At 37.7% G+C, this 26,378-nt stretch overlaps 1 protein-coding gene across 9 annotated transcripts in view; it reads right to left on the minus strand.

Annotated features, from left to right (window-relative positions):
• Nucleotides 1-26,378, minus strand: part of NTNG1 (netrin G1) — a 337,549-nt gene that overhangs the window by 266,556 nt on the left and 44,615 nt on the right. The window lies entirely within an intron of this gene.

Raw genomic sequence — 26,378 nt, forward strand, 5'->3', positions numbered from 1 at the left:
TCAATGTAATCATTTTTTCAAATTTTCAAATGATTTCCTTTTTTATTCTTTTCCCTTTTTTCTCTAACAGATCAAGCCCCTGTCAACACCCAGACCAAAACACACCTAGGATCTGGCATCATTTATTTGATTTTTTTTGTGTGTTTGTTTTTAATTTTTTAATTTTAATATTTTTTATTTTAATTTTTTTACCTCATTAATTCCTTTTATCCCTTCAAAATGATGAAATGAAGGAATTCACCCCAAAAGAAACAGCAGGAAGAAATGACAGGCAGGGACTTAACCAACACAGATACAAGCAAGATGTCTGAACCAGAATTTAGAATCACAATAATAAGTATACTAGCTGGAGTCGAAAATAGATTAGAATTCCTTTCTGCAGAGATAAAAAAAAAAAAAAAAAAGTAAAACCTAGTCAGGATGAAATAAAAAATGCTATAACTGAGCTGCAATCTCAAATGGAGGACAAGGCGGCAAGTATGGATGAGGCAGAACAGAGAATCAGCGATATAGAGGGCAAACTTATGCAGAATAATGAAGCAGAAAAAAAGAGGGAGTTTAAGGCAAAAGAGCACAATTTAAGAATTAGAGAAATCAGTGGCTCATTAAAAAGGAACAAAATCAGAATCATAGGGGTCCCAGAAGAGGAAGAGAAAGAGAAAGAAAAGGGGGTAGAAGGGTTATGTGCGCAAATCATAGCAGAAAACTTTCCTAACCTGGAGAAAGACACAGACATCAAAATTCAGGAAGCACAAAGGACTCCCATTAGATTCAACAAAAACCAACCATCAACAAGGCATATCATGGTCAAATTCACAAATATGAGGCAAGGAGAGAATCATGGCAAGGAGAATCATGGCAAGAGAATCATGAAAGCAGCAAGGGAAAAAACTCCTTAACCTACAAGGGAAGACAGATCAGGTTTGCAGCTGACTTATCCACAGAAGCTTGGCAGGCCAGAAAGGAGTGGCAGGATACATGCAATGTGCTAAATCAGAAAAATATGCAGCCAAGAATTCTTAATCCAGCAAGGCTGTCATTCAAAATAAAAGGAGAGATAAAAAGTTTCCCAAACAAACAAAAATTAAAGGAGTTGGTGACCACTAAACCAGCCCTGTAAGAAATATTAAGGGGGACTCTCTGAGGGGAGAAAAGAAAAAATACATACATACATACATACATACATACATACATACATACCTAAAGCAACAAAGACTAGAAAGGACCAGAGAACACCACCAGAAACTCCAACTCTACAAGCAACATAATGGCAATAAATTCATATCTTTCAGTACTCACTGTAAACATCAATGGACTAAATGCTCCGATCAAAAGACATAGGGTAACAGAATGGATAGGAAAACAAGATCCATCTAGATGCTGTTTATAAGAGACCCACTTTAGACTTAAAGACACCTTCAGACTGAAAGTCAGGGGATGGAGAGCCATCTATCATGCCAATCGTCAAGAAAGCCAGAGTCGCCATACTTATATCAGACAATCTAGACTTTAAAGACTGTATCAAGAGATGCAGAAGGGCATTATATCATAATCAAGGGGTCTATCCACCAAGAAGACATAAGAATTGTAAACATTTATGCGCCAAATGTGAGAGCACCCAAATATATAAATCAATTAATCACAAACATAAAGAAACTCATTGATAGTAATACCATAGTAGTAGGGGACTTCAACACCCCACTTACAACAATGGGCAGATCATCTAATCAAAATATCAACAAGGAAACAATGGCTTTGAATGACACACTGGACCAGATGTGGACCACTTAACAGATATATTCAGAACATTTCATCCTAAAGCAGCAGAATATACATTCTTCTCTAGTGCACATGGAACGTTCTCCAGAATAGACCACATACTGGGACACAAATCAGCCCTCAACAAGTACAAAATGATCGAGATCATACTGTTCATATTTTCAGACCACGATGCTGTGAAACTCGAAAATCAACCACAAGAAAAAATTTGAAAAGGTAACAAATACTTGGGGACTAAAGAACATCCTACTAAACAATGAATGGGCTAACCAAGAAGTTAAAGAGGAAATTAAAAAGTTCATGGAAGCCAATGAAAATGATAACACCACACCCAAAACCTTTGGATGCAGGAAAGGCAGTCATGAGAGGAAAGTATATAGCAATCCAGGCCTTCCTAAAGAGGGAAGAAAAATCTCAGATACACAACCTAACCTTATGCCTTAAAGAGCTGGAAAAAGAACAGCAAATAAAACCCAAACCAGCAGAAGACAGGAAATCATAAAGATTAGAGCAGAAATTAATGCTATCAAAACCAAAAAAAACCCAGAACAGATCAATGAAACCAGAAGCTGGTTCTTTGAAGAATTAACAAAATTGATAAGCCACTAGCTAATTTGATCAAAAAGAAAAAGGAAAGGCCCAAATAAATAAAACCAAGGATGAAAGAGAAGAGATCACAACCAACACAGCAGAAATAAAAACAATAATAAGAGAATATTATGAGCAATTATATGCCAATAAAATGGACAATCTGGAAGAAATGGACAAATTCCTAGAAACATACACTACCAAAACTGAAACAGGAAGAAATAGAAAATTTGAACAGATCCATAACCAGTAAATAAATAAAATCTGTAATCAAAAATCTCCCAAAAAGCAAGAGTCCAGGGCCAGATGGCTTTCCAGGGGAATTTTACCTAACATTTAAGAAAGAGTTAACACCTCTCTTGAAGCTGCTCCAAAAAATAAAAGTGGAAGGAAAACTTCCAAACTCTTTCTGTGAAGCAAGCATTACCTTGATTCCAAAACCAGAGACCCCACTAAAAAGGAGAACTGTAGACCAATTTCCTTGATGAACATGGATGCAAAAATCCTCAACAAGATACTAGCCAACCGGATCCAACAATACATTAAAAAAATTATTCACCATGCCCAATTGGGATTTATACCTGGATGCAGGGCTGGTTCAAAACCCGCAAAACAATCAATGTGATTCATCACATCAATAAAAGAAAGGACAAGAACCATATGATCCTCTCAATAGATGCAAAGAAAGCATTTGAAAAAATACAACATCCTTTCTTGATAAAAACCCTCAAGAAAGTAGGGATAGAAGGATCATACCTCAAGATCATAAAAGCCATATATGAATGACCCAACACTAATATCATCCTCAATGGGGAAAAACTGAGAGCTTTCCCCCTAAGGTCAGGAACAAGTCAGGGATGTCTACTCTGGCCGCTGTTATTCAACATAGTATTGGAAGTCTTAGCCTCTGCAATCAGACAACACAGAGAAATAAAAGGCATCCAAATCAGCCAGGAGGAGGTCAAACTTTCACTCTTCGCAGATGACATGATACTCTATATGGAAAACCCAAAAGATTTCACCAATAACTGCTAGAACTGATTCATGAATTCAGCAAAGTTGCAGGATATAAAATCAATGCACAGAAATTGGTTGCATTCCTATACACCAACAATGAAGCAACAGAAAGAGAAATCAAGGAATCGATCCCATTTACCATTGCACCAAAAACCATAAAATACCTAAGAATAAATCTAACCAAAGAGGTGAAAAATCTATACACTGAAAACTATAGAAAGCCTATGAAAGAAATTGAAGAAGACACAAAAAAATGGAAAAAGATTCCATGTTCCTGAATCGGAAGAACAAATATTGTTAAAATGTTGATACTACCCAAAGCAGTCTTCATATTCAATGCAATCCCTATCAAAATAACACCAGCATTCTTCACAGAGCTAGAACAAACAATCCTAAAATTTGTATGGAACCAGAAAGGACCCCGAATAGCCAAAGCAATTTTGAAAAAGAAAACCAAAGTAGGAGGCATCACAATCCAGGGCTTCAAGCTATACTACAAAGCTGTAATCATCAACACAGTATGGTCCTGGCACAACGACAGACACTCAGATCAATGGAACATTATAGAGAACCCAGAAATGGACCCACAAATGTATGGCCACCTAATCTTTGACAAAGCAGGAAAGAATATCCAATGGAATAAAGACAATCTCTTCAGCAAGTGGTGCTGGGAAAACTGACAGCGACATGCAGAAGAATGAACCTGGACGACTTTCTTACGCCATACACAAAAATAAACTCAAAATGGCTTAAAGACCTAAATGTAAGATGGGAAGCCATCAGAATCCTTGAGGAGAAAGCAGGCAAAAACCTCTTTGATCTTGGCTGCAGCAACTTCTTACTCAACACGTCTCTGGAGGCAAGGGAAACAAAAGCAAAAATGAACTACTGGGACCTCATCAAAATAAAAAGCTTCTGCACAGTGAAGGAAACAATCAGCAAAACTAAAGGGCAACCGACAGAAAGGGAGAAGATATTTGCAAATGACATATCAGATAAAGGGTTAATATCCGAAATCTATAAAGAACTGATCAAACTCAACACCCAAAAAACAAAGAATCCAGTGAAGAAATGGGCAAAAGACATGAATAGACACTTCTCCAAAGAAGACATCCAGATGGCCAATTGACACATGAAGAAATGCTCAACATCACTCATCATCAGGGAAATACAAATCAAAACCACAATGAGATACCACCTTATACCTGTCAGAATGGCTAACATTAACAACTCAGGCAACAACAGATGTTGGCGAGGATGCAGAGAAAGAGGATCTCTTTTGCATTGCTGGTGGGAATGCAAGCTGGTGCGGCCACTCTGGAAAACAGTATGAAGCTTCCTCAAAAAATTAAAAATAGAACTACCCTACAACCCAGCAATTGCACTACTAGGTATTTATCCAAGGGACACAGGTATGCTGTTTCGAAGGGACACATGCACCCCCATGTTTATAGCAGCACTATCAACAATAGCCAAAGTATGGAAAGAGCCCAAATGTCCATCAGAGGATGAATGGATAAAGAGGATGCGGTCTATATGTACAATGGAGTATTACTCGGCAATCAAAAAGAGTGAAATCTTGCCATTTGCAACTATGTGGTTGGAACTAGAGGGTATTATGTTAAGCTAAATTAGTCAGAGAAAGACAAATATCATATGATTTCACTCATATGAGGACTTTAAGACACAGAACAGATGAACATAAAGGAAGGGTAGCAAAATAATATAAAAACAGGGAGGGGGACAAAACATAAGAGACTCTTAAATACGGAGAACAAACAGAGGGTTACTTGAGGGGTTGTGGGAGGGGGGATGGGCTAAATGGGTAAGGGGCATTAAGGAATCTACTCCTGAAATCATTGTTGCACTGTATGCTAACTAATTTGTATGTAAATTTAAAAAATAAAATTAAAAAAAAATCTCCCTTGGTTACACCTTCCCTTAATATACTGATGGGAGTCCTCATGAAAATAATCCACATGAAAGCACCTTCAGAAAAGAACTACAGACACAATGAGTAAGACCATGCATACTGTTTGAATTCAACCACACAGCATGTGATTAGTTGATATGCTACCAAGGATAACCAGATTTCATAATATTATGTTATTTTGAAAGTAGAGGTTGCTGAGATTATCTTTCTTACTCTTGCACTCACCCAGCACACAGTGGATTTTAAAAATATCACACACAAAAAAGGTCTATTGAATGAATGAATGAGTTAGCTAACAAGGAGCCACAGTAATGTGTCAGAGACAGGAGTAAAAGAAAGAAATGGTTACAAAACGAGTGTCCAAGAACCTGACATGGTTACTGGAGTATGTATCTGACTAAAAAAGGAATGGATATTACTTATCATGTCAAGTACTTCTAATAGGTTGATGGAAGACCCCATGATTCCACCAAGATCAAAGAGAAATTAACCCTAAAAGACTCTGGATAAAAGTATCATTTCACAGACACCATACACACAAATCCTGGTCCAGAAGGTTATTGATTGATAAAATGGATTATCACAAACATATTGAGTAAGCAGAGAACATTTGTTTTGAAAAGCGATAATGGATTTCATAAAGATATTCCATTACGGCTTTGCTGAAATAGTCACTTCACTTTACGAGGGCCTGAGTTGGGACTCTGAATTAATTATGGTAATTTTGAAGTATCTGTGCAAGAGGAAGACTGTGTGTATGAATAAGTAAGTGTCTCTTAGTAACATTTTCTGATGAATAAATCAGTTTAAAATTGGAAATCTGTGTCCTCTGGTAATTTGTTCTAAGCCTTCTTTCCTGTGAGATCCCTTTTCAAAATTAACACACCTAGAAGACATTCATTAAACATTTGTTGAATGGATGAATTTTGATGTGACATTGAGATAATACTTTTAGCATCACTATAAAGTAGTGCCCAGTGCCTATTTTTCATAAGCAGATGTTTTGCAATGATTATAGGACTGCAAAGAAATTGAATCCTTGGGTGGAAGTTACATACAGGTTTGCAGTGAGTTAGGGTTGCACTTCACATATTCAAAAGTCTCACCTTTGTTTGAAAAAACATGACATAAATACAATATGCATAATGTATGCCAAACTATGGAACTAGGAGCAGTTCAAAAAAGAGACAATAAAATTGGTGAAGAGGGCAACGTCCTGCTACATGAGAATATATAAAAGATTTTTTCAAAAAGGCTAGGGACATAGCTGAACATAATACAATCATAAAATGATATATAGACAGTAAATATGGGATTATCCTGGAATCCTAAAATGAGGATTTGAATTTTGAAAGTTTATCTAAGCACCACACCAAGGATATTGTTCAACCTTTCAAAGTGGAAAACAATTTCTATAATTCGTTGACTAGGTAATAGCAGTAAAAAACATCAACCAGTATCAGCATGACTTAAATAATAAATTCATGCACAGGAAGCATCCATAGGAAGCATATAATATTTTAGTATCCTATTCCTAATATCTTTCAGTTAAAATCAGTGGTTCCCAGAATAGAGCCCATTGCTCCATTACTGGGGACAGAATAAAGGTTAAACACACCATGAGCCAACTTAATGGTGGACTTGGAAAGCCTGCATGTGATATCATCAAGTCAAACAATTTTAGAGCTGAACACCCTAAGAGACTACTGCAATGTTTTCATTTCACATAATGAGAAAACTAAGGCCTGAAGAGATTAAGTATTTTGCCTGAGGTCACATAGCTAACAAAAGGCAGAGACCTGTTAGGATTAAACTCTTTTGAGTTCCCACTTCTAAGTTCTTTCTATTACTGTGACTCTCCCAAATGAACATGAAGGGTAAAAAAAAAAAAACAAACAAACAAAAACAAAAAAACAAAGCAAACAAGTATTGGACATTAAGGCAAATGTTATTTCTGTCCTCTCAATATAGTCATTAAAATGGCTCAGTCGGTTAAGCATCTGCCCCTTCATTTCAGCTCAGGTCATGATCTCACAGTCATGAGATTGAGCCCCACATTAGGTTCCATGCTGAGTGTGGAGCCTGCTTGGGATTCTCTCTCTCCCTCTCTCTCTGCCCTCAAAATTTAAAAAAAAAAAACAAACCTTTGATTTTGTGATACAACTTTATTTAATTTCTGTATAATCAATCTAGAGATTGGGAATCAGGAGTCTAGTTTTAACTTTTTATTATGCAAAATTTTGAGCATAGATAAAAACAGGCAGAATAGTATAATGAAAGCTCCATGTACCCTTCATCCACCTTCAAAAATGATCTCATGGCCAATCTCATTTTAGCTATTTCCTACCTAATCCCACCTCCTCTCACAATGTAATTTTGAAGCAAATCCAAGAACACATTCATAAGTGTACCAGCATGTGCCTCGAAATGTGACTACAATTACATTATAATACCTAAAGAATTTCTAATAATTCTTTAACATCATTTTAAAGCTAATGTTCAAATTTCCACTTGTTTCATACATGTCACTTTTAGAATTTGTTTTGAACTAAAAATAAGTTAAATTTTACTAAGTTATTAAAAAAAAGAATAACTAGATAAGCTATAGTCATGAAAGTCACAATAGAATCTATCTTTGATAAAAATAGTATATCACTGCACCTTGAAAAATGGGGAAATGTGTACTATAAGGGTCTGAGAATAAGGTCATTATTTTTGTATAATCAAATTCAGTGATCCAATTTAATGCATAGAAGAGTATTTTAATAGAGATGAGTATATGATTAAAAATGCAGTGGCCAAATTGATGGCAATGTTTACGCACTATGGTGCACCAAATTATCAATTATGTCCATATATCCAAATGATCCTGGGCAAGGTGCCATGCAGAGAAAATGAAACGGATCCTACCCTGTCACTGCATGCATGTGTATTCTAACAAGTCATGGTGGGGATTAGTTAGGGTACACTGCAGGAGAAACTCTGCAGGAGAAAAACCTGCTGAAGTTGGAATCAGGGGGTTGAAATTCCAGCCTGGGCTCAGCCAGGATGTAGTTGTGTGCAAATCTGTTGAACTCCTTGGGGTTCAGCTCCTTATGGCTATATAACAAATAGTCAAGATGACCTCTGAAGTCCCTTCCATGTATAAGAGTTGATGATTTTAAGTATCGTCGACTTATTCCTATGTATTATGCTGAATTCAGATACCATAATACTACTAAATTGAACATTGAAAAGTCACTTCATTTAGCACACAGTTTCTGAAGAACAAATCCCAAAGCGGTGACTATTATGATCTCTCATTAGATGGTTTAATGGCAGGGAGTCTATGACTATGTAATTTGCTGAGGTAGAGGGTGGCATTTGGGAGTAGTAGTAAGCAAGCCGAGACTGACTCAGTTTCAGCATAGCTGACCACTCTAGCTAAAGGCTGCAGAAGCAATGCCATCCATCATATTTCCTTTATCACACATCTCTGGGTATCATACAGATATACTCATGCCCCCTGCAGGTTTGCAAGATTTAGCAGATGAAAATACAACATGCTAAGGTAAATTTAAGTTTCAGATAAACAATGAGTATTTTCATACTAAAATTTTATATACTAAAAATGCCCATTGTTTGCATGGGTTTCAAATTTAACTAGATGTTCTGTATTTTACGTGGCAACACTAAACCCCTAACCCATGCCCTTGGGAGGATTTATCTTCATTTTACAGATGTGGCGATGGAGGCTTAAGTAAACTATCCATTAACAGGGAAAAAATAAATGGTGGCAATGGAATTCAAATCCAGATCTGCCTCACTCTAAAACACAGGCATTTTTCACTACCTCTTCATTATTCCCTAAGCACCTAGGGAAAACAATTTAAATTTCCTGTAAATATGCAAAGAAACTTCAAGAAATTCAAATGTAAGAAGACCACAGCTTGCATAAGGGCTATGCCTCAAAGTCTGTAAGGCAGCTATTTAGAATTTGGAAGGCATCTTTCCCACAGAAATTCTGACAAATGGTTGTTAGCTTCCAGGTCAACCCATAAAGCCCTGTATAAACCACATTCTAGCTGAATCACCATAGATATTCTTAATCAAAAACACAGTAGAAACTAAGTATGTTAGTAATAGCCATATTAGTAACTAATAAGTGCGAATTAATAGGAAATATGTTCTTATTTATGTTTTAATAGTGATGTAGGAAGTAAAGGAAATCATACTGAGACAGAGAAGGTAATGAAAATATTGTGGAGACTTGAAAGAAGAGCCTTCTAGAAAATTTTAAACACATTGCAGATGGATGCTGTTTGTGTACTCTGCCAGTGTCACTTTTCAACACGTTAGATTTTCTTTTCTTGGAAACAGATGTTGACTTGCACATATGAACTGTAACTGGGGCTGTCTCTGGACTCAGATGAAAGGATACGAGGGGAAGAGAGAAAGAAAGAACAAGAACACTGACAAGTATTCCTCCATGTGCCTGAATTAACTGGAAAGAGTTTTAGGAGAAAAGGGCGGACTGGTACATATTTGTGTTTCTGTAAGGTGGCTTTGATTTAAAATGTAATTAGTTAAGGAATGATAAAGAAAAACCAGGACATTGCTGTGAATGCCACAGGGGAACAAATTTCAAATCAAAGTATTCCTTGCACTGGTCAGCACCTGACATCATCATCCAAGAGTATTTGGTTATTGAAGAAGCTCAGAGTATCACAGGAACAGAGGGTAGGGGTGGGGGTGCATGGCAGGGTGAGGGGACTAACCCTCCAGAGGAGGAGTGACATTCAGGTTGAGTTCTGAAGAATGATAGTAGTTAGCCAAGAAGACAGGACTTCTGGGCAAAGGAAGAAGTGTGTGCAAAGGCACAAAAACCAGAATGCATGATCTACTGACAACTTCAAGCAGTTTGGTATACGTGGAAGCTATGTGTAAGAAAATAAATGATGAGACACAATCCTGGGCAGGATTTCGGGGACCTGACCATAAAGGGCTAAGGAGTCTGGATTTGACTGGGAAGCCATGATGGAGCCTTTGAAAAGTTTAAGCAGGAGAGAGACAGGATTGGTCCTTTTTTCTTTTCTTTTCTTTTTTTTTTTTTTTTAATCACTCAAAAAGGAAGGAAGGAAGGAAGGAAGGAAGGAAGGAAGGAAGGAAGGAAAGAAGGAAGTCTCGTAGCAGTAAAGAAAATGAATGTATGTGGTCAAATTGAAGGCATATTAAGTGTGGGAATATTCCAGGTGAAACTTCGCTGACTTGAACTAAGATAGTAGTAGAGGAAATATAAAAGAGAGATAAATTCAACAAACATTATGATGCCATAGGACTTAGAGACTATTGGTAAAAGACAACATCGAAGATATGAGCCATGTGGTCTTAGTGCCAGAGCGTCTTCAACTGGAAGTCTTAGGCAAGCTACTTCACATCATTCAGAGAAGAGTTCCTCAACCGTAAACTGAGGATATAATTAAATACACTTCCAACAGCTGTTTTGTATAAAAGTGCCTGACACAGAGTGAACACTCACTAATACTAGTTACGACTTGCTTTTAGTAGGAGCGTAAGGAAGGCCTTCTGGCCAGAGAAAGATAGGGAATCCAGGAAAAGTGGGCAACAAGGAGGAAGAGATTGAATTCAGTTTAAAGTATCCAGAATTTCAATGTGTCCTGAGATGGAAATGTTTGGTTGGCAGTTGGTAATCAGGGCTTGGAGAACACAAAAAGGTTGAAGTGGAGGAAATAACAGCAACTAGGCAGAACTTGTAATCATAACAGTAAGACTGTGAGAAAAGAGAAGAGCAGCGAGAAAGAAATTTAATATGAGAGATAACAGCACTGAAGAAGCTGTGGAAGAAGTTCTCAGAGAAGTAAGAAGACTACCAGGGGAGAAAATTATCCCCCCATTCAGGAAAGTTCTATCAACAAAGGAAAAGACAATTTGGCCACCTATGAAGGTACTTTTAATTTCTGAACATAAAAATTAAGCAATTAATATATGTTTAAGGGCATTTGCCTTATATTTAATACCAGTATATTTTGAATTATAATCCTCCTATACCTTATCTCATTTTACCTATTAGTCTCAGTTTACTTTGTTTATGATACACATGGAATTTAAAAGGAAGAAAATTTAATTCTTTGAAAAAATTGTCAGTGGTTCTCATTTTTCAGGAAACCACTGTAGTCTAACTCCCATTATTCAGAATTACTCAGATTTTATTGTATAATGTGAGCCAACTGAATTAAAGTGAACATTAGAACCAAATCCCATGGCATCGCCGGTAATTTCCGAGCATGCAAAATGTAGTCACACATGTGGAATAGCAATTGTAACAAAGACCATTTCATCCATCCAGGAATAGCAATTGTATCTTAAACTTTAAAACTAAATACACATTTTGGAAATAAAAGGAAAACAAGATGGGGAAGATGTGTCAGAAAAAGAGTAAATACAAGTAAAGAGAGGGAGATTACAGGCTATTATATGTGTCTCTAGACCCCTGAGTTGGAAGGAGGAGGGCTAACTTCCAGACACCGACCTTTTGGGCTAATGGTTGGAATCTGGGTCTCGGGAGTTATGAAGACTTCTGGGAAAAAAATATAGTGAAACACACTGGAACTGAAGTCATTCCCTGGGATAAGGCTTTTGCACAAAGTCTACCCACTTTCCTCTTAGGAAACCCCAAGTGATCTTGTCCATCCAGGATTGGTGTCTGAAAAGAAGGAAGCCAGCAGCACAAAGTGGGAATCAGACATGAGGGACACAGACTGAGTAGAAAGTGAGAACATACAGAAAGATAATCGTGGACTCCTGACTTCTTCCAAGGCACCTTTGTTGTTGTTGTTGTTGTTGTTGTTAATTGTGGCAAAATATACATAGTACATTTTAATCATTTCTGAATGTACAGTCCAATGGAATGAAGTACATGCACCTTGTTGGGCAACCATCATCATTATCTATCTCCAAAACTCTCATTTTCCCAAACTGGAGCTCCCTATCCATTAAACAATAGCTCCCCACTCCCTGCTTCTCCCAGCATCTGACAGTTACTGTTCTACTTTTTTGTCCCCATGAATTTAACTATTCTAGATATTTCACATAAGTGCAATTATATGATATTTGTCCTTTTGTGTGCAGCTTATTTTACTCAGCATAATATCTTCAAGGTTCGTCAATGTTGTAGTATGTGTCCAAATTTCATTCCTTTCTGATCATATTCCATTATATGTATATACCACATTTTGTTCATCCATTTCTCTGTTGGTGGACATTTGGGTTGTTTCCACTTTCAGCTACTATGAATAACACTTATAAATATTGGTGTATAAAAACCTGTTCAAGTAAGGCACTTTGTTTTCTTAAGTTTTGACTTGCATTTACCTCCTTGGTCATAAGTGTTTGCTCCCACTGTCTTAGGACATTAAGAACTTTCCATTTTTAGATGTGTTCAAGCTGGAACTGTCTATCTGTCCAGGGTGATATATAGGAAATTTTTATACCAGATATGAAGCTGGAAAACTGATGAATTATATGCCTATAAGGTTCTTCTAAAAAACATATAATATTGCAATCTCTTATGAACTTACCTATACTATTAGAGTACTATGATCAAATGGCACAGACAAAAAAATTGATATTCGAGCAGCAAAGAGTAATTTGGCAGGGCTGGGAAATTTGACTCCCATTTTTATCTTTAGAGACTACTCATTGTTTATTTTCTTTTAAAAAAAAAAAAAAGCTAAGAATTACAACTTTGTCCTTAAGCTCCATTTACATTTCTAAATTCACCCAAACTGTTAGAGGCTCCAAAATATGACTGGCTATCAATGTCCATTCTGTCATAGGAAGCCCCTCATATGGGATAGAATTAATACTCTTAAAAATTTCATTGATTTGTATGCCACTAACCAAAATGAGATTACCAGAAAGGACCATTTTAAATTTAAATGAATGCTGCCTTAGATGGAATAACTTACTCTTGATCCTCACATTTGTAATCAATAGGGAACTCTTCGGCTGCATCTGATTTTTCACATTTTTCAGCTAAGTCAGGAATCCTAATGCAAAAATCTGCTCTGTTATGTGGATTTGTAAACTGTCTAGAGGGCTCTGGGTCCATTAACCAATGGATAGATTACCATGAGACATAAATATAATGTTTTTGTCTCCAACCGAGACAGTCTTGCTCCAATATTATTCATGCGATTTCAAGAAAAGAGGTTGCTGTTTTCTTTAGACTCACACCTGGAAATTAATAAAGAGCAAGGCATTTCTCTTGGTATTAATTCAAATTACTAAAACAAAATTAATTACACATGCACTTTTAAAACTCTGCATCGTAGAGCTGGCAAGGAGAGCATCTTAGAATATATTCACTCAAAACCCCAGAATGCATGTGCGTAATAGGAGGTATTATTCCTACAGGGTGTGAACCAATTAGAGCAAATGGGCCCACAGTATAGACTTGTCAGTTAAATCAGAGACACATTACATCCTGGCCATGACCGAGACAAGACATCTAAGCACCGCCCTTTGTCTGAACACCTAGTGTTGCAATCAGCCAACACGTCAGGACTTTCATACCCAATGTGATAAATAAAATCCCACCAAATGCTATGAATTCATTTGGATCTATTGCCAGATTCACACCAGTGTGGGACTGCTGATCAAAAAAATATTTTTTTTTAAATTTAAGAATTGTCAAATAAACTACTTTCAGCAATGCTGAAAGTGGCAGATATTGATTTAAAAAATAATGCCTATGTTATTCCATATTACACACAGAAGTAAATAATTGGACCAATTATAAATCAGTCTTTTGTGTGATCATTCAGCATAGAAATCTAACAAATATTCTCAAGGAGATTTCTCTTCCTAGCCAAAGCTGTAACTGAGCATTTTTACGCCTAATGTGAAATATTAATGGCTTTTTTCCCATCTCCTTTTTTTTTCACTCCTTCTTGCTCCAACCCCTGCCATCCTTTCCATATAAAGGATAAAACAAAGTCATCCTGCCCTTGCTTCTGAATCATATGTGTCCTCGCCAACACCTGAGGCAGAGGAAAAAAAAAAAAAAGATGAAGAAATGACAGTATCTGGTCTCAGTGTTTCTCACTACATTGTTGTAGAGACATCTAGTATTTCAGATACAGCATTAACTCTTCATTGTCCTTGTGCAGCTGTGAGAACAGCTTTGCTCTGAAACCTCACCAATGTGCATGATGATCTTTTTGGAGCTAAAGCAACAGGGGCTTGTGGAGAGAAGGAAAGCCCCCACCCTTTTGGAAACCAGTTCCGGTGGGGGAGCCACCATGTTCTTTGCAACATTCATTCATTCATTTAGCCATTCAGTGCTTAACTTTCCGGGATCTTATGAGTCACTTGTGAAACTGCCGACTGAAATCAGCCCTGTGGTGGCAGTATGAAAATTCAAAAGAGCTATAAATCAGTCCCCAGCCCCTACCCAAACCTAGTGGCTAAACATTTACCAACACTTGTGTAGGGATACCAACATAAGTGTAGGGATCTATACTTATTTATCAAATACTTATTAAGTATCAGATATGTGCCACACACTGCGTTGGATGCTGGAACACAACTATGAACAACAAAAAATTCTTTGATACTGGTGAGAAAGATAGGCAATAAATAAATAGACACATACTTAAAAAATTACAGAGAGTGATCAACAAAATGAAGAAAATAAATAGGTTCTATGTCTAAGAATAAAATAAGGGACACATCTTTCTGGAAAGGCAGCAGGGTCTAGTGGTAGAGAGGGCAGTCTCTAGAGTCAGATAGTCCTGGGTATAATTCTAAACTCTATCATACCTGGTATATGTTACACAGCAGATGGTAGTATGATTCTGGGAACATTATTTAAACTCTTAACCTAAGCCTTAGTTCTCTTATCTGTAAAATAAGAATGATAATAGTACTTCTTTCAAAGGCTGTTATAAAGATTTAAAGAGATAATTCAGATAGAATGACTAGGGCCAAAGTCTGGCAAATGTTTTGAGATAACTCAAAAGAATGCTAGCCATAATTATTATCATCACTATTGTCTGAAGAGGTAACATATGACACTTGGAGTGTGCAATATGTGAGCCCTAATGAGGAACCAAAAGAGAGAGATTTCAGGTAGAAAAAAAGTACATGTGCAAAGTCTTTGAGATGCCAATGTGGTTGACTTGGTCAAAGAATGGTTAGAAAGCCTGGGTTGCTGGAGACAGTACATAGCGAAGAAGTTATCGTACCTTTTTACTGAGGCACTTGGAAAGACAGGTTAGGGAAATATTATGCACAGCCTCTTAGGCCACTAGGAGACATGTGGATTTTATTGTGTATGCAATTGGAAGCCTCCAAGGATATTTAAAAAGAAGATGATATGAGTCAATTTATAGTTTTAACAACTCTCTTCTTGTATATTGGTGGTGAACGGATTAGAAGAGGCACAAGTAGGTACAGAAAGATTGGATAACAATCTAACACAGTAATTCAGATGGAAGACTATGCTGCTTTACATGAGTGGGTGGCAAAGGAGGTAAGTGGACAGACTAGGGGTATATTTTGGAGGTAGAATCAATAGACTTTGGTCATGGACTAGATAAGGACATGGCAGAGTGTGTTTTTTTTTTTTTTTTTAAATTTTTTTCAACGTTTTTTATTTATTTTTGGGACAGAGAGAGACAGAGCATGAATGGGGGAGGGGCAGAGAGAGAGGGAGACACAGAATCGGAAACAGGCTCCAGGCTCCGAGCCATCAGCCCAGAGCCTGACGCGGGGCTCGAACTCACGGACCGCGAGATCGTGACCTGGCTGAAGTCGGACGCTTAACCGACTGCGCCACCCAGGCGCCCCCAGAGTGTGTTTTTTAAAGATGAACAGAACAACACCTCATAACCCGCCTTCTTCTACAATGTGGTCCTCAAAGTCTCTCATTAATAAGTGTAGTCTAACTCTTCTACCTTTAAGCCTAAGTGAGCATTATCGTGACTGTGTCAACCAGTTGAAGAACAGCACAAGTGATGCTATGTAACTTTCAGACAATGTTATAGAGACAGCATAATTCCAGTTGTACTGGGTTGAAGAGTGTCGCACAAAAATTCATATCCAACTGGAACTTCAGAATATGACCTTATTTGGAAATAGTCTTTGCAGATATACTTAGTCAAGATGAGGACATCATGGATTATGGTGGACCTTAATGCCAATATAGCTGGCATCCTTCAAAGCTGAGAAGACGCAGATACACAGAGGGAAGAGGCTCATGTGGCAAAGAAAGCAGGGATTGAAGTGATGCAGTTGGAAGTGAAGGAACACCAAAGATTGTGGGCAAGTACCAGAAAGCAGGAAGAGTAATGGAAGGATTCTTTCCTAGAGCCTTCAGAAAGAGTACAGCCTTGCCAATTTTGATTTCAGACATCTAGACTCTAGAACTGAGACAATAAACTTGTTTTAGGCCACCTGTTTTGTGACATTTTGTTATAGCTGCTACAGGAAACTGGGGCACACTTTGTTGGCTATGACGCTCACTTTTGAAGCCCTGAGCTTTGATGTAGAAAGTTCAACTACACTGTGTCAACCATGCAGTAAGGAAACTCTAGGCTAGGGGCGCCTGGGTGGCGCAGTCGGTTGAGCGTCGGACTTCAGCCAGGTCACGATCTCGCGGTCCGTGAGTTCGAGCCCCGCGTCAGGCTCTGGGCTGATGGCTCGGAGCCTGGAGCCTGTTTCCGATTCTGTGTCTCCCTCTCTCTCTGCCCCTCCCCCGTTCATGCTCTGTCTCTCTCTGTCCCAAAAAAAAAAAAAAAAAAAAAAACGTTGAAAAAAAAAGAAAACTCTAGGCCATACAGAGATCCCATCTCTCTCCTGGAGAGATCCCCTATGTGAACAGCCCAAGAGGTCCCTACTGCTAGCCAGCATCAACTGCTAGATATGTGAATGGAGACACCTCAAAACGATTCTAGCCCCAGCTGTGAAAATGTGCCCAGCTACTGAAGACTCCCAGCTGAGATCCTAGATATTGTGGTATAGATAAGCCGTCTTTATTGTACCCTGTCTAAATTCCTGATCCACACAATCTTTAAGCATAATAAAAGGTAAATGGTGCCACTAAATTATGTGGTGGTTTCTCACACAGGAACAGAAACTGAAACAGAAATTTCATGTCAGAATTGAGTTCTGCCACATCAAAAGCTTAAAACATATGGCATTACCTTTAGGACTGGACAGTGGACAGAAGTCCTTAAGGAGATAGTAGTTCAGAGTAAGTGAAAGCTAGTGAAGCAAACAGATGTTAAAAAGGACTTATGAGGGGGCACCTGGGTGGCTCAGTTTAAGCGTCCGACTTTGACTCAGGCCATAACCTCGCAGCTGTGCTGACAGCTCAGAGCCTGGAGCCTGTTTCAGATTCAGATCTCTGCCCCTCCCCCGCTCACGCTTTGTCTCTCAAAAATAAATAAACATTAAAAAACAGTTTTTAATGAAAAGAAAGGACTTATGGAGTCCAGTGACAGCTAGGATGACAGAGAGGAAACTCTTATTGGAAGCTGGGAAAATACTGACCTCTGCTTTACAGCGGCAGAGAGTTTGGCAACCCCATTGCCTGTATTAACATAGAAAATAAAAAATGTACCTAATAGGGACACCTGGGTGGCTCAGTCAGTTAAGTGTCTGACTTCGGCTCAGGTCATGATCTCTCAGTCCTTGAGTTTGAGCCCCGCATCAGGCTCTGTGCTGACAGCTCAGAGACTGGAGCCTGCTTCAGATCCTGTATCTCCTTCTCTCTCTGCCCCTCCCCCACTCATGCTCGCTCTCTCTCTCTCTCTCAAAAATAAACATTAAAAGAATTTTTTTTAATAAAAATAAATGTACCTAATAAACTGGTGAATTTGTCTAAGGATACTTCTCAGGCAGGATACTGAAAGTGTCCATCTATTTCTTTTAGCCATGTGTAAGGCACAGATGCAAAGACATAAGGAAAAAAAGTACTGGACAACTTCTAAGCAAGCTTTAAAGAAAATATAAAAAGACTTAGTGGGTTTGAAAAAAAAAAAACAAAAATTGTTCTTTCAGTGTCTCTTAGTAGAAGATTCTCAAAATAAGAAAGGGCCTCAGTGCAAAGATCAAATCCAAATCCAGACCTATTAGGAAAATGTCTCATCGTTAAGATGAAGACAAGAGTGTGGCTGTAAAATTTTTCATTAAAACCTCAGGAAGATGTAAGATGGTGCCTCATAAACCTTTCAAATACATACAAAGCTTCTGGATTTAAGGGCATGCCTTTTTAAACAATAGACACCTAGACTCTTAAGGGTTTGTCTTATGGCAGCTTCACAGGGAGTCCATGGCAGAAAAAAGCCTATAAACTGAAGAGATTTCTAGACACGTTTTTTTTTTGTTGTTTGTTTGGTCTAATATGATAGATTTCTATATTAATACATTGGAAGCCGAAAAATTTTAAAGGAAATGTATCAGCTTGGACTGAAAGGAGTAGATACACCATAAAATAAAAGGGGTTTGGTCTTTGGACCCATGGACTACTTTGGGCAGGAAGCAGGATGAGAAAACTACTCAGCTGCAAACATGGAAGGTGGAATAACTCAGGGAGTGAAACCAAATGCTGAAGAAGGTGGATCCAGCAGCTGGAGAAAACAACGGCTAAGAAGTAGATTCAAGCCCATATCAAGGAACTGGCAAGATGTGCCCAACCAAATTTCAGAATTGCTATTGGACACTGATTCTGTGTGCCTCCTGCTCCTCCTCCCTTTTTCAACAAGAATATTTATAGTGGTTATCCTGCACTGCATATTGGGTATATGGAAGGAAGATCATTGGAGTCTCTTACTCACAGCTCTTCAGAGAGTGAAAAGAACCATGCTAGAGGAATTGCATCCAAAGGGCCTTGTTGGCACTTGGAATTGATTTGGATGACCACGTCCTGGACTTCAAGTACTAAGATGAGACTTTGGGAATTTTGAGGGAGGGGTCAGATGTCTTTTGCATGTGGAAAGGATGTGAATAGCTGTGGACAGAGGATAGACAGCAGTTGATAGTATTTTCCAAAAATGGCTACAATATCTTTCATCCCCTACTCTCTTCTACTTTATACAGCAATAAAGTGATTTGTTATACAGCAATAGTACTCAGACCATAAAGATGAGAGAAAAAGGGGACCAAGGATGCCCACTAGCGTTTTGACTTACACAAATGGGGGAACGGTGATACCACTTGCTGAGATGATTAGTAATAGTTTTTGAGTGAGGGGAAGGGAAGTGGGCAGAATGGTAAATCACAGTTGTCTTTTGGCCATGTTAGTTTTGAAATGTGTATGAGATATTCAAATGTAATCTCTTTAGTTCATTCAGGATTGTGAAATCACAGTAACACTTCTACAGTGGAAATAGCTCACCAGTGACATTTTTATGAAGCATGGCACTACAACCCTATTATGACATTAACAAATATAAAAGACTGATGTCGTCCAAATGGCATAATCATCCCAAACTAATACAACTAGGTATAAGCTGCCCCAAATTTTTAATATTAATGTTTGTTACTTTAAAGGTCATCATTTGGCCCTAATGAAATAAGTGCAAAAGAACTTCATTATTTGAAAACGTTTGAGTGCTTGAAGTGGAAAAATATCTTTCAAGAATCATGCTTGCAAGAAAAACACAATTTGAAGTTGACCTAACTGGTCACTGGCCAAAAATGAAATCTTGGCCAGGATTCCAGTTTCAGTCGGATGTAAATGAGGGCTATTCAAAAATGGTGTTCCTTAAGGGGATGCCAAAAAACCTTAAACATTGCAGTACGCCAGAAACAGCCATAAAGGACAGAAGTAGTTGCTTTCCTTCACAGCATTAATCACAGGAACCAGACAAGAATAAACAGCAGTTGGGGGAAGGGGTGCCCCATGAACAAGGATAATAAATGCTTGTGATGACCTCTTCCACCAGTGAATTAAAGGCCTTGAGAGACACGAAAAAGTCGAGCAAAAGAATCAATTTAATCTTTTGGTACCTGTGTTGAAACAGTGTGCAATTTGTATGAAACCTCTACTCACAAACAAACCATCCCAGCCTGCCAGACACCGTGCTCCTGGTTACAATGTCACCCTGATACCATAGAAATTCTACTTCATTTTGGGATGTTGTGATTGATTCATGACACTAGATTTGCTGTAATCTTCTACAGAATGCCATCACTTGCTCAGGGGGCAACTGAACAGCGATAAATCAGCAAGTGAGAGACTGAGTCTCTGACTCCTCTGTTCCCATCTCTCCTGAGAAGGATAAAGGAGGCTGCCATCCACAAGATGCCATGTTTCCCCTTTGTCAATGCACCAGTGGTTCAAACTGAAGGTGAGATTGTGGGTCAGATTGCACCCCAGAATCCTGAAGAATCGCTCAAGTGCATAAATAAAGCCCTACATCACCCCTGCCAAGGTGAGCGCTTGGAAGATTACTATGACTATGGGATATTAAGACTATAGGCCAAGGAAAGAAGGATATTTTATTGTTTTTCTTGTTCCTATCACAGGAACTCTAGAGACCGGCAGAGCTCTACCCACAGTAGGACATCATCAATAAACTTTTTTTTTTTATAATGATAGGGCTATTCTTAATTGGTCATTGCTTCTCAAGAGAAAATGCAAGGCAAAATTTCATCACTTGGATTTGACCATCAAGTAGGGAAGAATTTATTACCAGCAGTATCTTCTAATCTGTGGCATGTTCTGTTGCTAGGAAATTTCTCTAAAATGAGATTTAGGGAGACTCAAACGTTGTACTTGTGCCTGTATTTTTTTCCCACTCCCTCCTCCTTCTCATTCCTAATGTTAGATATAGATCATAAATAAATGTCTCATTTTGCATTTCAATAAAATATATTTATGTATTCAGATCTTTCATCAAATGTTAAAGCTTTAAATATTTTAAACACAAAGGGGAAAATCACATTCGTTTGGGAATTTGGGGGTGTTTAGGATTTTTTAAAGAGGAATTGCAAATGGTGCAGGACAAAATCTAGGACAGCAATCAAGCATAATTCCCCTAATAATTATTATTAATATAAAAAATTGGGGGAATGTGGAGAGTTCTTCAGTATTTTTTCACCTAAAGGAGACAACCAGAATGAGATGCAAATCAGTGCTCTTATCTAATGAATAATGCAAATGAGTGTTCTGCATATAGCAAGTCAGTCTGCAGGAATTCTCTCTGCCTCACCTCACATTTCTTGTGGATTTAAGCACCGTGTGTCACAAGAAATTAGAGAAAGGTATTGCCAAGTAATGACAGAGGTTTGGAGCCCCAAGTCAGTGTAGACCGCAAGGACATTAAGATGCATGGTACAGCAAGGGAGGGAGCTGACATCTCAGTAAAATGAAAATGTTGCTATTTTTCCTTCACCTGGTTAATGGAGTTGTATGACACCATAATCTGTGATTATTTGTGTGGCTATTACTTAAAAGAATCTACAACAACACTTCTTTGGAAGGGTTCTGGAAAACTCTAAAAAGCAAGCCACTATCTTCCCAACCCCCAGTAGAGGTAGAAAAACCTAGAAGTAGTTTACTTTCTCTTTTGTGTAAGTTAACCAACACTTAAGATTTTTCAGTAACATGACGGAATCCACTTAAAACTGTGCACTTTCTGCAACTTTTCTTGCTACTTAAAAGGTACTCAATTCCCCAAATAACAATTGAAAACAAACCCTCATTTACTCAACATATAATCAATTGATGTTAACCATGGGTGTGCTCACAGTTCCTTTTCGGTCATGGGTTATTTCACTGCAATGTATTTTTGATTTAGAATTCACTGCCATTGTCTCTGGTTTTCTAAGAAAGCTGTCCTGAATACAGAGTTATTTTCCTTGTATAACATAACACATGCCTCATGTTTTCTGTTGAGTCATTTGCTCTGCCAGTCCCAGATTTTAATCAATCTTAAAAGAGTGCTCAACTTAATCTTGTGCAAATGTGATACACTTTTTTTTTTTACCAAAATATTTAGGAGAGGTTCAGCCACAGCCACCTGGCAGAGGGGAATCTGTAGCACAGTCCTTGGACTATTTGTTTCTAGCCATCCTTACAGCTACCTCAACACATAGAAGTGGACCAAAATTGAGCAACAACACTTAAATCTTCTTAATGAAAATTGTTTGATGTATGTTGCAAATCCCATTCTCCCTCAAACAAGCAACCTGACCATACAATATCCCAATTAAGACAACGACCACATATATTCACTATTACACTAAGCAACCATTGGGGTCAATTCTTCATTTTAGTTTTGTAGGTTTTCCTTTAAGTTTGAGTTTTGGAGAAAATACACAGATAACAAAGCTTGCTAAGAATTGTTATGTTAAACACACATAATAAGACTCTGAGCTTTAAGGGGCACCTGGGTGGCTCAGTCGTTTAAGCATCCAACTCTTGATTTTAGCTCAGGTCATGATCTCATGATTTCCTGAGTTCAATCCCCTCATCAAGCTCTGTGTTAATAGCGTGGAGCCTGCTTGGGATTCTCTCTCTCTCCCTCTCTCTCTCCCCTCGCCCCCCAACTTGCACTCTCTCTGTCTCTCTCAAAATAAATAAATAAACTTAAAAAAAGATTCTGAGTTTTAAAATGATGTTAAAAAATGAAGAAAATATCTTTAGAGTAGGGAATTTATGACATTTACTTGAAAACCCAGAGAACATTTTTATTTACTTCATAGAATTTCTATAGCACTGTTTTATATATGATAAAATATTAGTGAGTCATAAAACACGTCTAGTAAGTGTTGATCAGAATTTTAATATCTGAAATATAAAGGAAAATATAAAATTGGTTTGTATATAGTATGGCATTTTGTGAATTTTTATTTCCATTAAGTGCATATTTATGTTTATATGCATTACTGAGTCTTAATGTAAAATGCATTACAGTTAATCTTAGATTAAAAAAATGTGAAAGCTTGTGCTCTAGGGCCCTTCATCAAATCATCTAACATTCACATTGACATTGGGAAAGAGCACAGACAAGCAGACCAGCTTAATTATTATGCTTACTAAGTCAAAGGGTTGATTGAGTCTTCTATACCAGTATGAAATACAAGCTTTGTGAAATCCACAACCTTATAGAAATGCAAATACATTTTCATTTCTTAATGGGCTCTTCAAAGAGAAGCAGGCACTTTGCAATTCGTAGCTTATTCCCAAGGGTGGGTATCAATCCATGTTCATATCTTTGGGCAGGAAAATATATGGCACTCTCTGGAGTGTATCTGGTAAGGGTTAGAAAAAAACCTTGAATTAAGTGTGTGAGCAAAGGTGAGGCTCCTGTTTGGACACTGTAGTCTCAAAGTGGAGTCTTGGCATTCTGGTCTATCAGACAGACATCACCAGATATACTGCTTCTGGAGGCCAAATTAGACTAATTCCTTCATAGTGCTTCTAGTCAGAAATTCTTTTTTTTCTTTTTTTAATATAATTTATTGTCAAGTTAGCTAACATACAGCATATACAGTGTGCTCTTGGTTTTGGGGGTAGATTCCTGTGATTCGTCGCTTACATACAACACCCAGTGCTCATCCCAACAAGTGCCCTCCTCAATGCCCATCTCTCATTTTCCCCTCCCCCCACTTCAACCCTCAGTTTGTTCTCTGTATTTAAGAGTCTCTTACGGTTTGCCTCCCTCTCTGTTTGTAACTATTTTTTCTCCTTCCCTTCCTCCATGGTCTTTTGTTAAGTTTCTCAAGTTCCACATATGAGTGAAAACATACGATATCTGTCTTTCTCTTCTAGTCAGAAAGTTTTGAAAAGACAGCCAAGGTAAACAAGCAGAAAAATGCACACTGAAGGAAATGGAGATAATTCAGGAAATAGAAAAGGATATTAAAATGAGCAGATTCATCTACTCAGAGATTCAAGAACATTTTATATTCATAAAACAAGAACAAAATATTTTGAGAGAATAAAAATCAAAACAATAATTTGTTATTGTCAAATTTGTTTAAAGATCAATTGAAAATAAATGTCTCAAAAAATATCATAAGGCAAAAAGACAACATAATGGAATATATGTCTAAAAAATAAAAAAGATAAAAACATACATATAAAAGCAATTCAGGTGGTTCAATTTCCTGGAAGAATGAGTGAAAAACAGGGAGGAGGATTTACTAAAGAAAGAATTGAGGAATCTTTCCCACAAGAAGGATATGAGTCTTTGGATTATAAAGATCCACCAAGTGCCTAGCATAATGGATGAATAAAAGAACCATCTCGGGGCGCCTGGGTGGCGCAGTCGGTTAAGCGTCCGACTTCAGCCAGGTCACGATCTCGCGGTCCGTGAGTTCGAGCCCCGCGTCAGGCTCTGGGCTGATGGCTCGGAGCCTGGAGCCTGTTTCCGATTCTGTGTCTCCCTCTCTCTCTGCCCCTCCCCCGTTCATGCTCTGTCTCTCTCTGTCCCAAAAATAAATAAAAAGCGTTGAAAAAAAAAATTTTAAAAAAAAAAAAAGAACCATCTCAATACATAGTCATAAAATTTCAGAACTCTAAGAATAAAGAGAGTAAACCCTAAAATTCTAAAATGTGGTAGAATATATTATTATTCCTATTTATTCACTGTCGCTCTGTATAAGGCCCATCCCTCAGACCCTTCCCTGGGGCTCCTTCCCATGTGATGGATATGGGATGCTGGAGAAGGAAGACTTTTGGAGGCAATGATTCCTGCTCCATTGGTATCAGGTTTGGACATGTGACTGGTTTCAATGTGAATGGTAATAACGCTAGTAGGAGCTTGAAATGTCAACATTTTTTGGTTCTATCATAGTTCCTTTCTCTTGTCAAAAGTTGAGCATTCTCTGCTAGGGAGGACTTCTGGAGTCTAGATCCCATACTTAGAAGACAAATGAGGCCAAAATAGAGATACCCACAGTTAACATGTGACAAGCTACTGACATTTTGGCACTGCATATACCGTAGCCTAACTTATTGACACCAAATACAAGAGAGAGAGAAATATGTCAAGAAAACATGTATGCCTTTCAGCAGCCCTGGGTCTAACTGTACCTTTAGAATTGTAAACAAAATTATTTTTAGCTTAGAATTTTATGTTCAACCTACTGATCAGAGTGAGGGTAGAAGAAAGAAGTTTTTAATCACTCAAGACTCTTTTTATTTGTAAGTTACTTGCAGCTATACTCTAGCAAAATGAAGATAAAACAAAAATTACAAAGACATGGGATTCAAAGCAAAAATCACAAAGACATGGGTTTCGGGCATCTGTGGGTCCAACCTAGGAAAACAATGAAGAGAAGCCCTAAGAGTGGGGTTGGGCATGTGGGAAAAGAGATTAATCAGCATGATAAATGTGAGGATATGGTGAAGAAAAACAGACAAGCAGTGCAAAAACAAAGCAAATAAAAACTCACAAGATCTAATGCACAGTGTGGTGACTATAGTTAATAAGACTGGACTGTAAACTCAAAAGTTGCTAAGAGAGTAGATCTTAAAAGTTCTTATCACAAGAAATGAACAGACTCTTAACTATAGAAAACAAACTGATGGTTATCAGAGGGAAGTGGGGGGATAGGTTAAATAGATGATGAGGATTAAGGAGTTCACTTGTCATGATAAGCACTGAGAGATATATGGAAGTGTTGAGTCACTATATTGTGCACCTGAAACTAATATAACATTGTGTATTAACTAACTGGAATTAAAATAATGACTTAAAAAATAAAAAATAAAAAAGTTCTGGTTGTAAGAAAAACAGTATAAATATGTATGGTGATGGATGTTAACTAGACTAAAACAAAAACTCACAAGAAAGATATGGGCTATTTATGAATCAATGTAAAATATGCCATGATTTTTCGGAGCTGTAAGAATTGAAGAAAGAAGTTCTCTGACACTAACACTGATCTTTCTCCTTCAAGTGAATCAAGGATCATGCCATTGAACAATGGAGAAGGAAATAAAATTATAGCTCTATACTTGGCCTGGTAGGGAGAAATGTTTGTATTGTCATAAAATGTAAATTTGGTTTATTGGCTTTCAACTTAAAGGGTCAAGCTAAGA

This window comes from Neofelis nebulosa, chromosome 2 (assembly GCF_028018385.1).
Source record: "Neofelis nebulosa isolate mNeoNeb1 chromosome 2, mNeoNeb1.pri, whole genome shotgun sequence".
Taxonomy (NCBI): domain Eukaryota; kingdom Metazoa; phylum Chordata; class Mammalia; order Carnivora; family Felidae; genus Neofelis; species Neofelis nebulosa.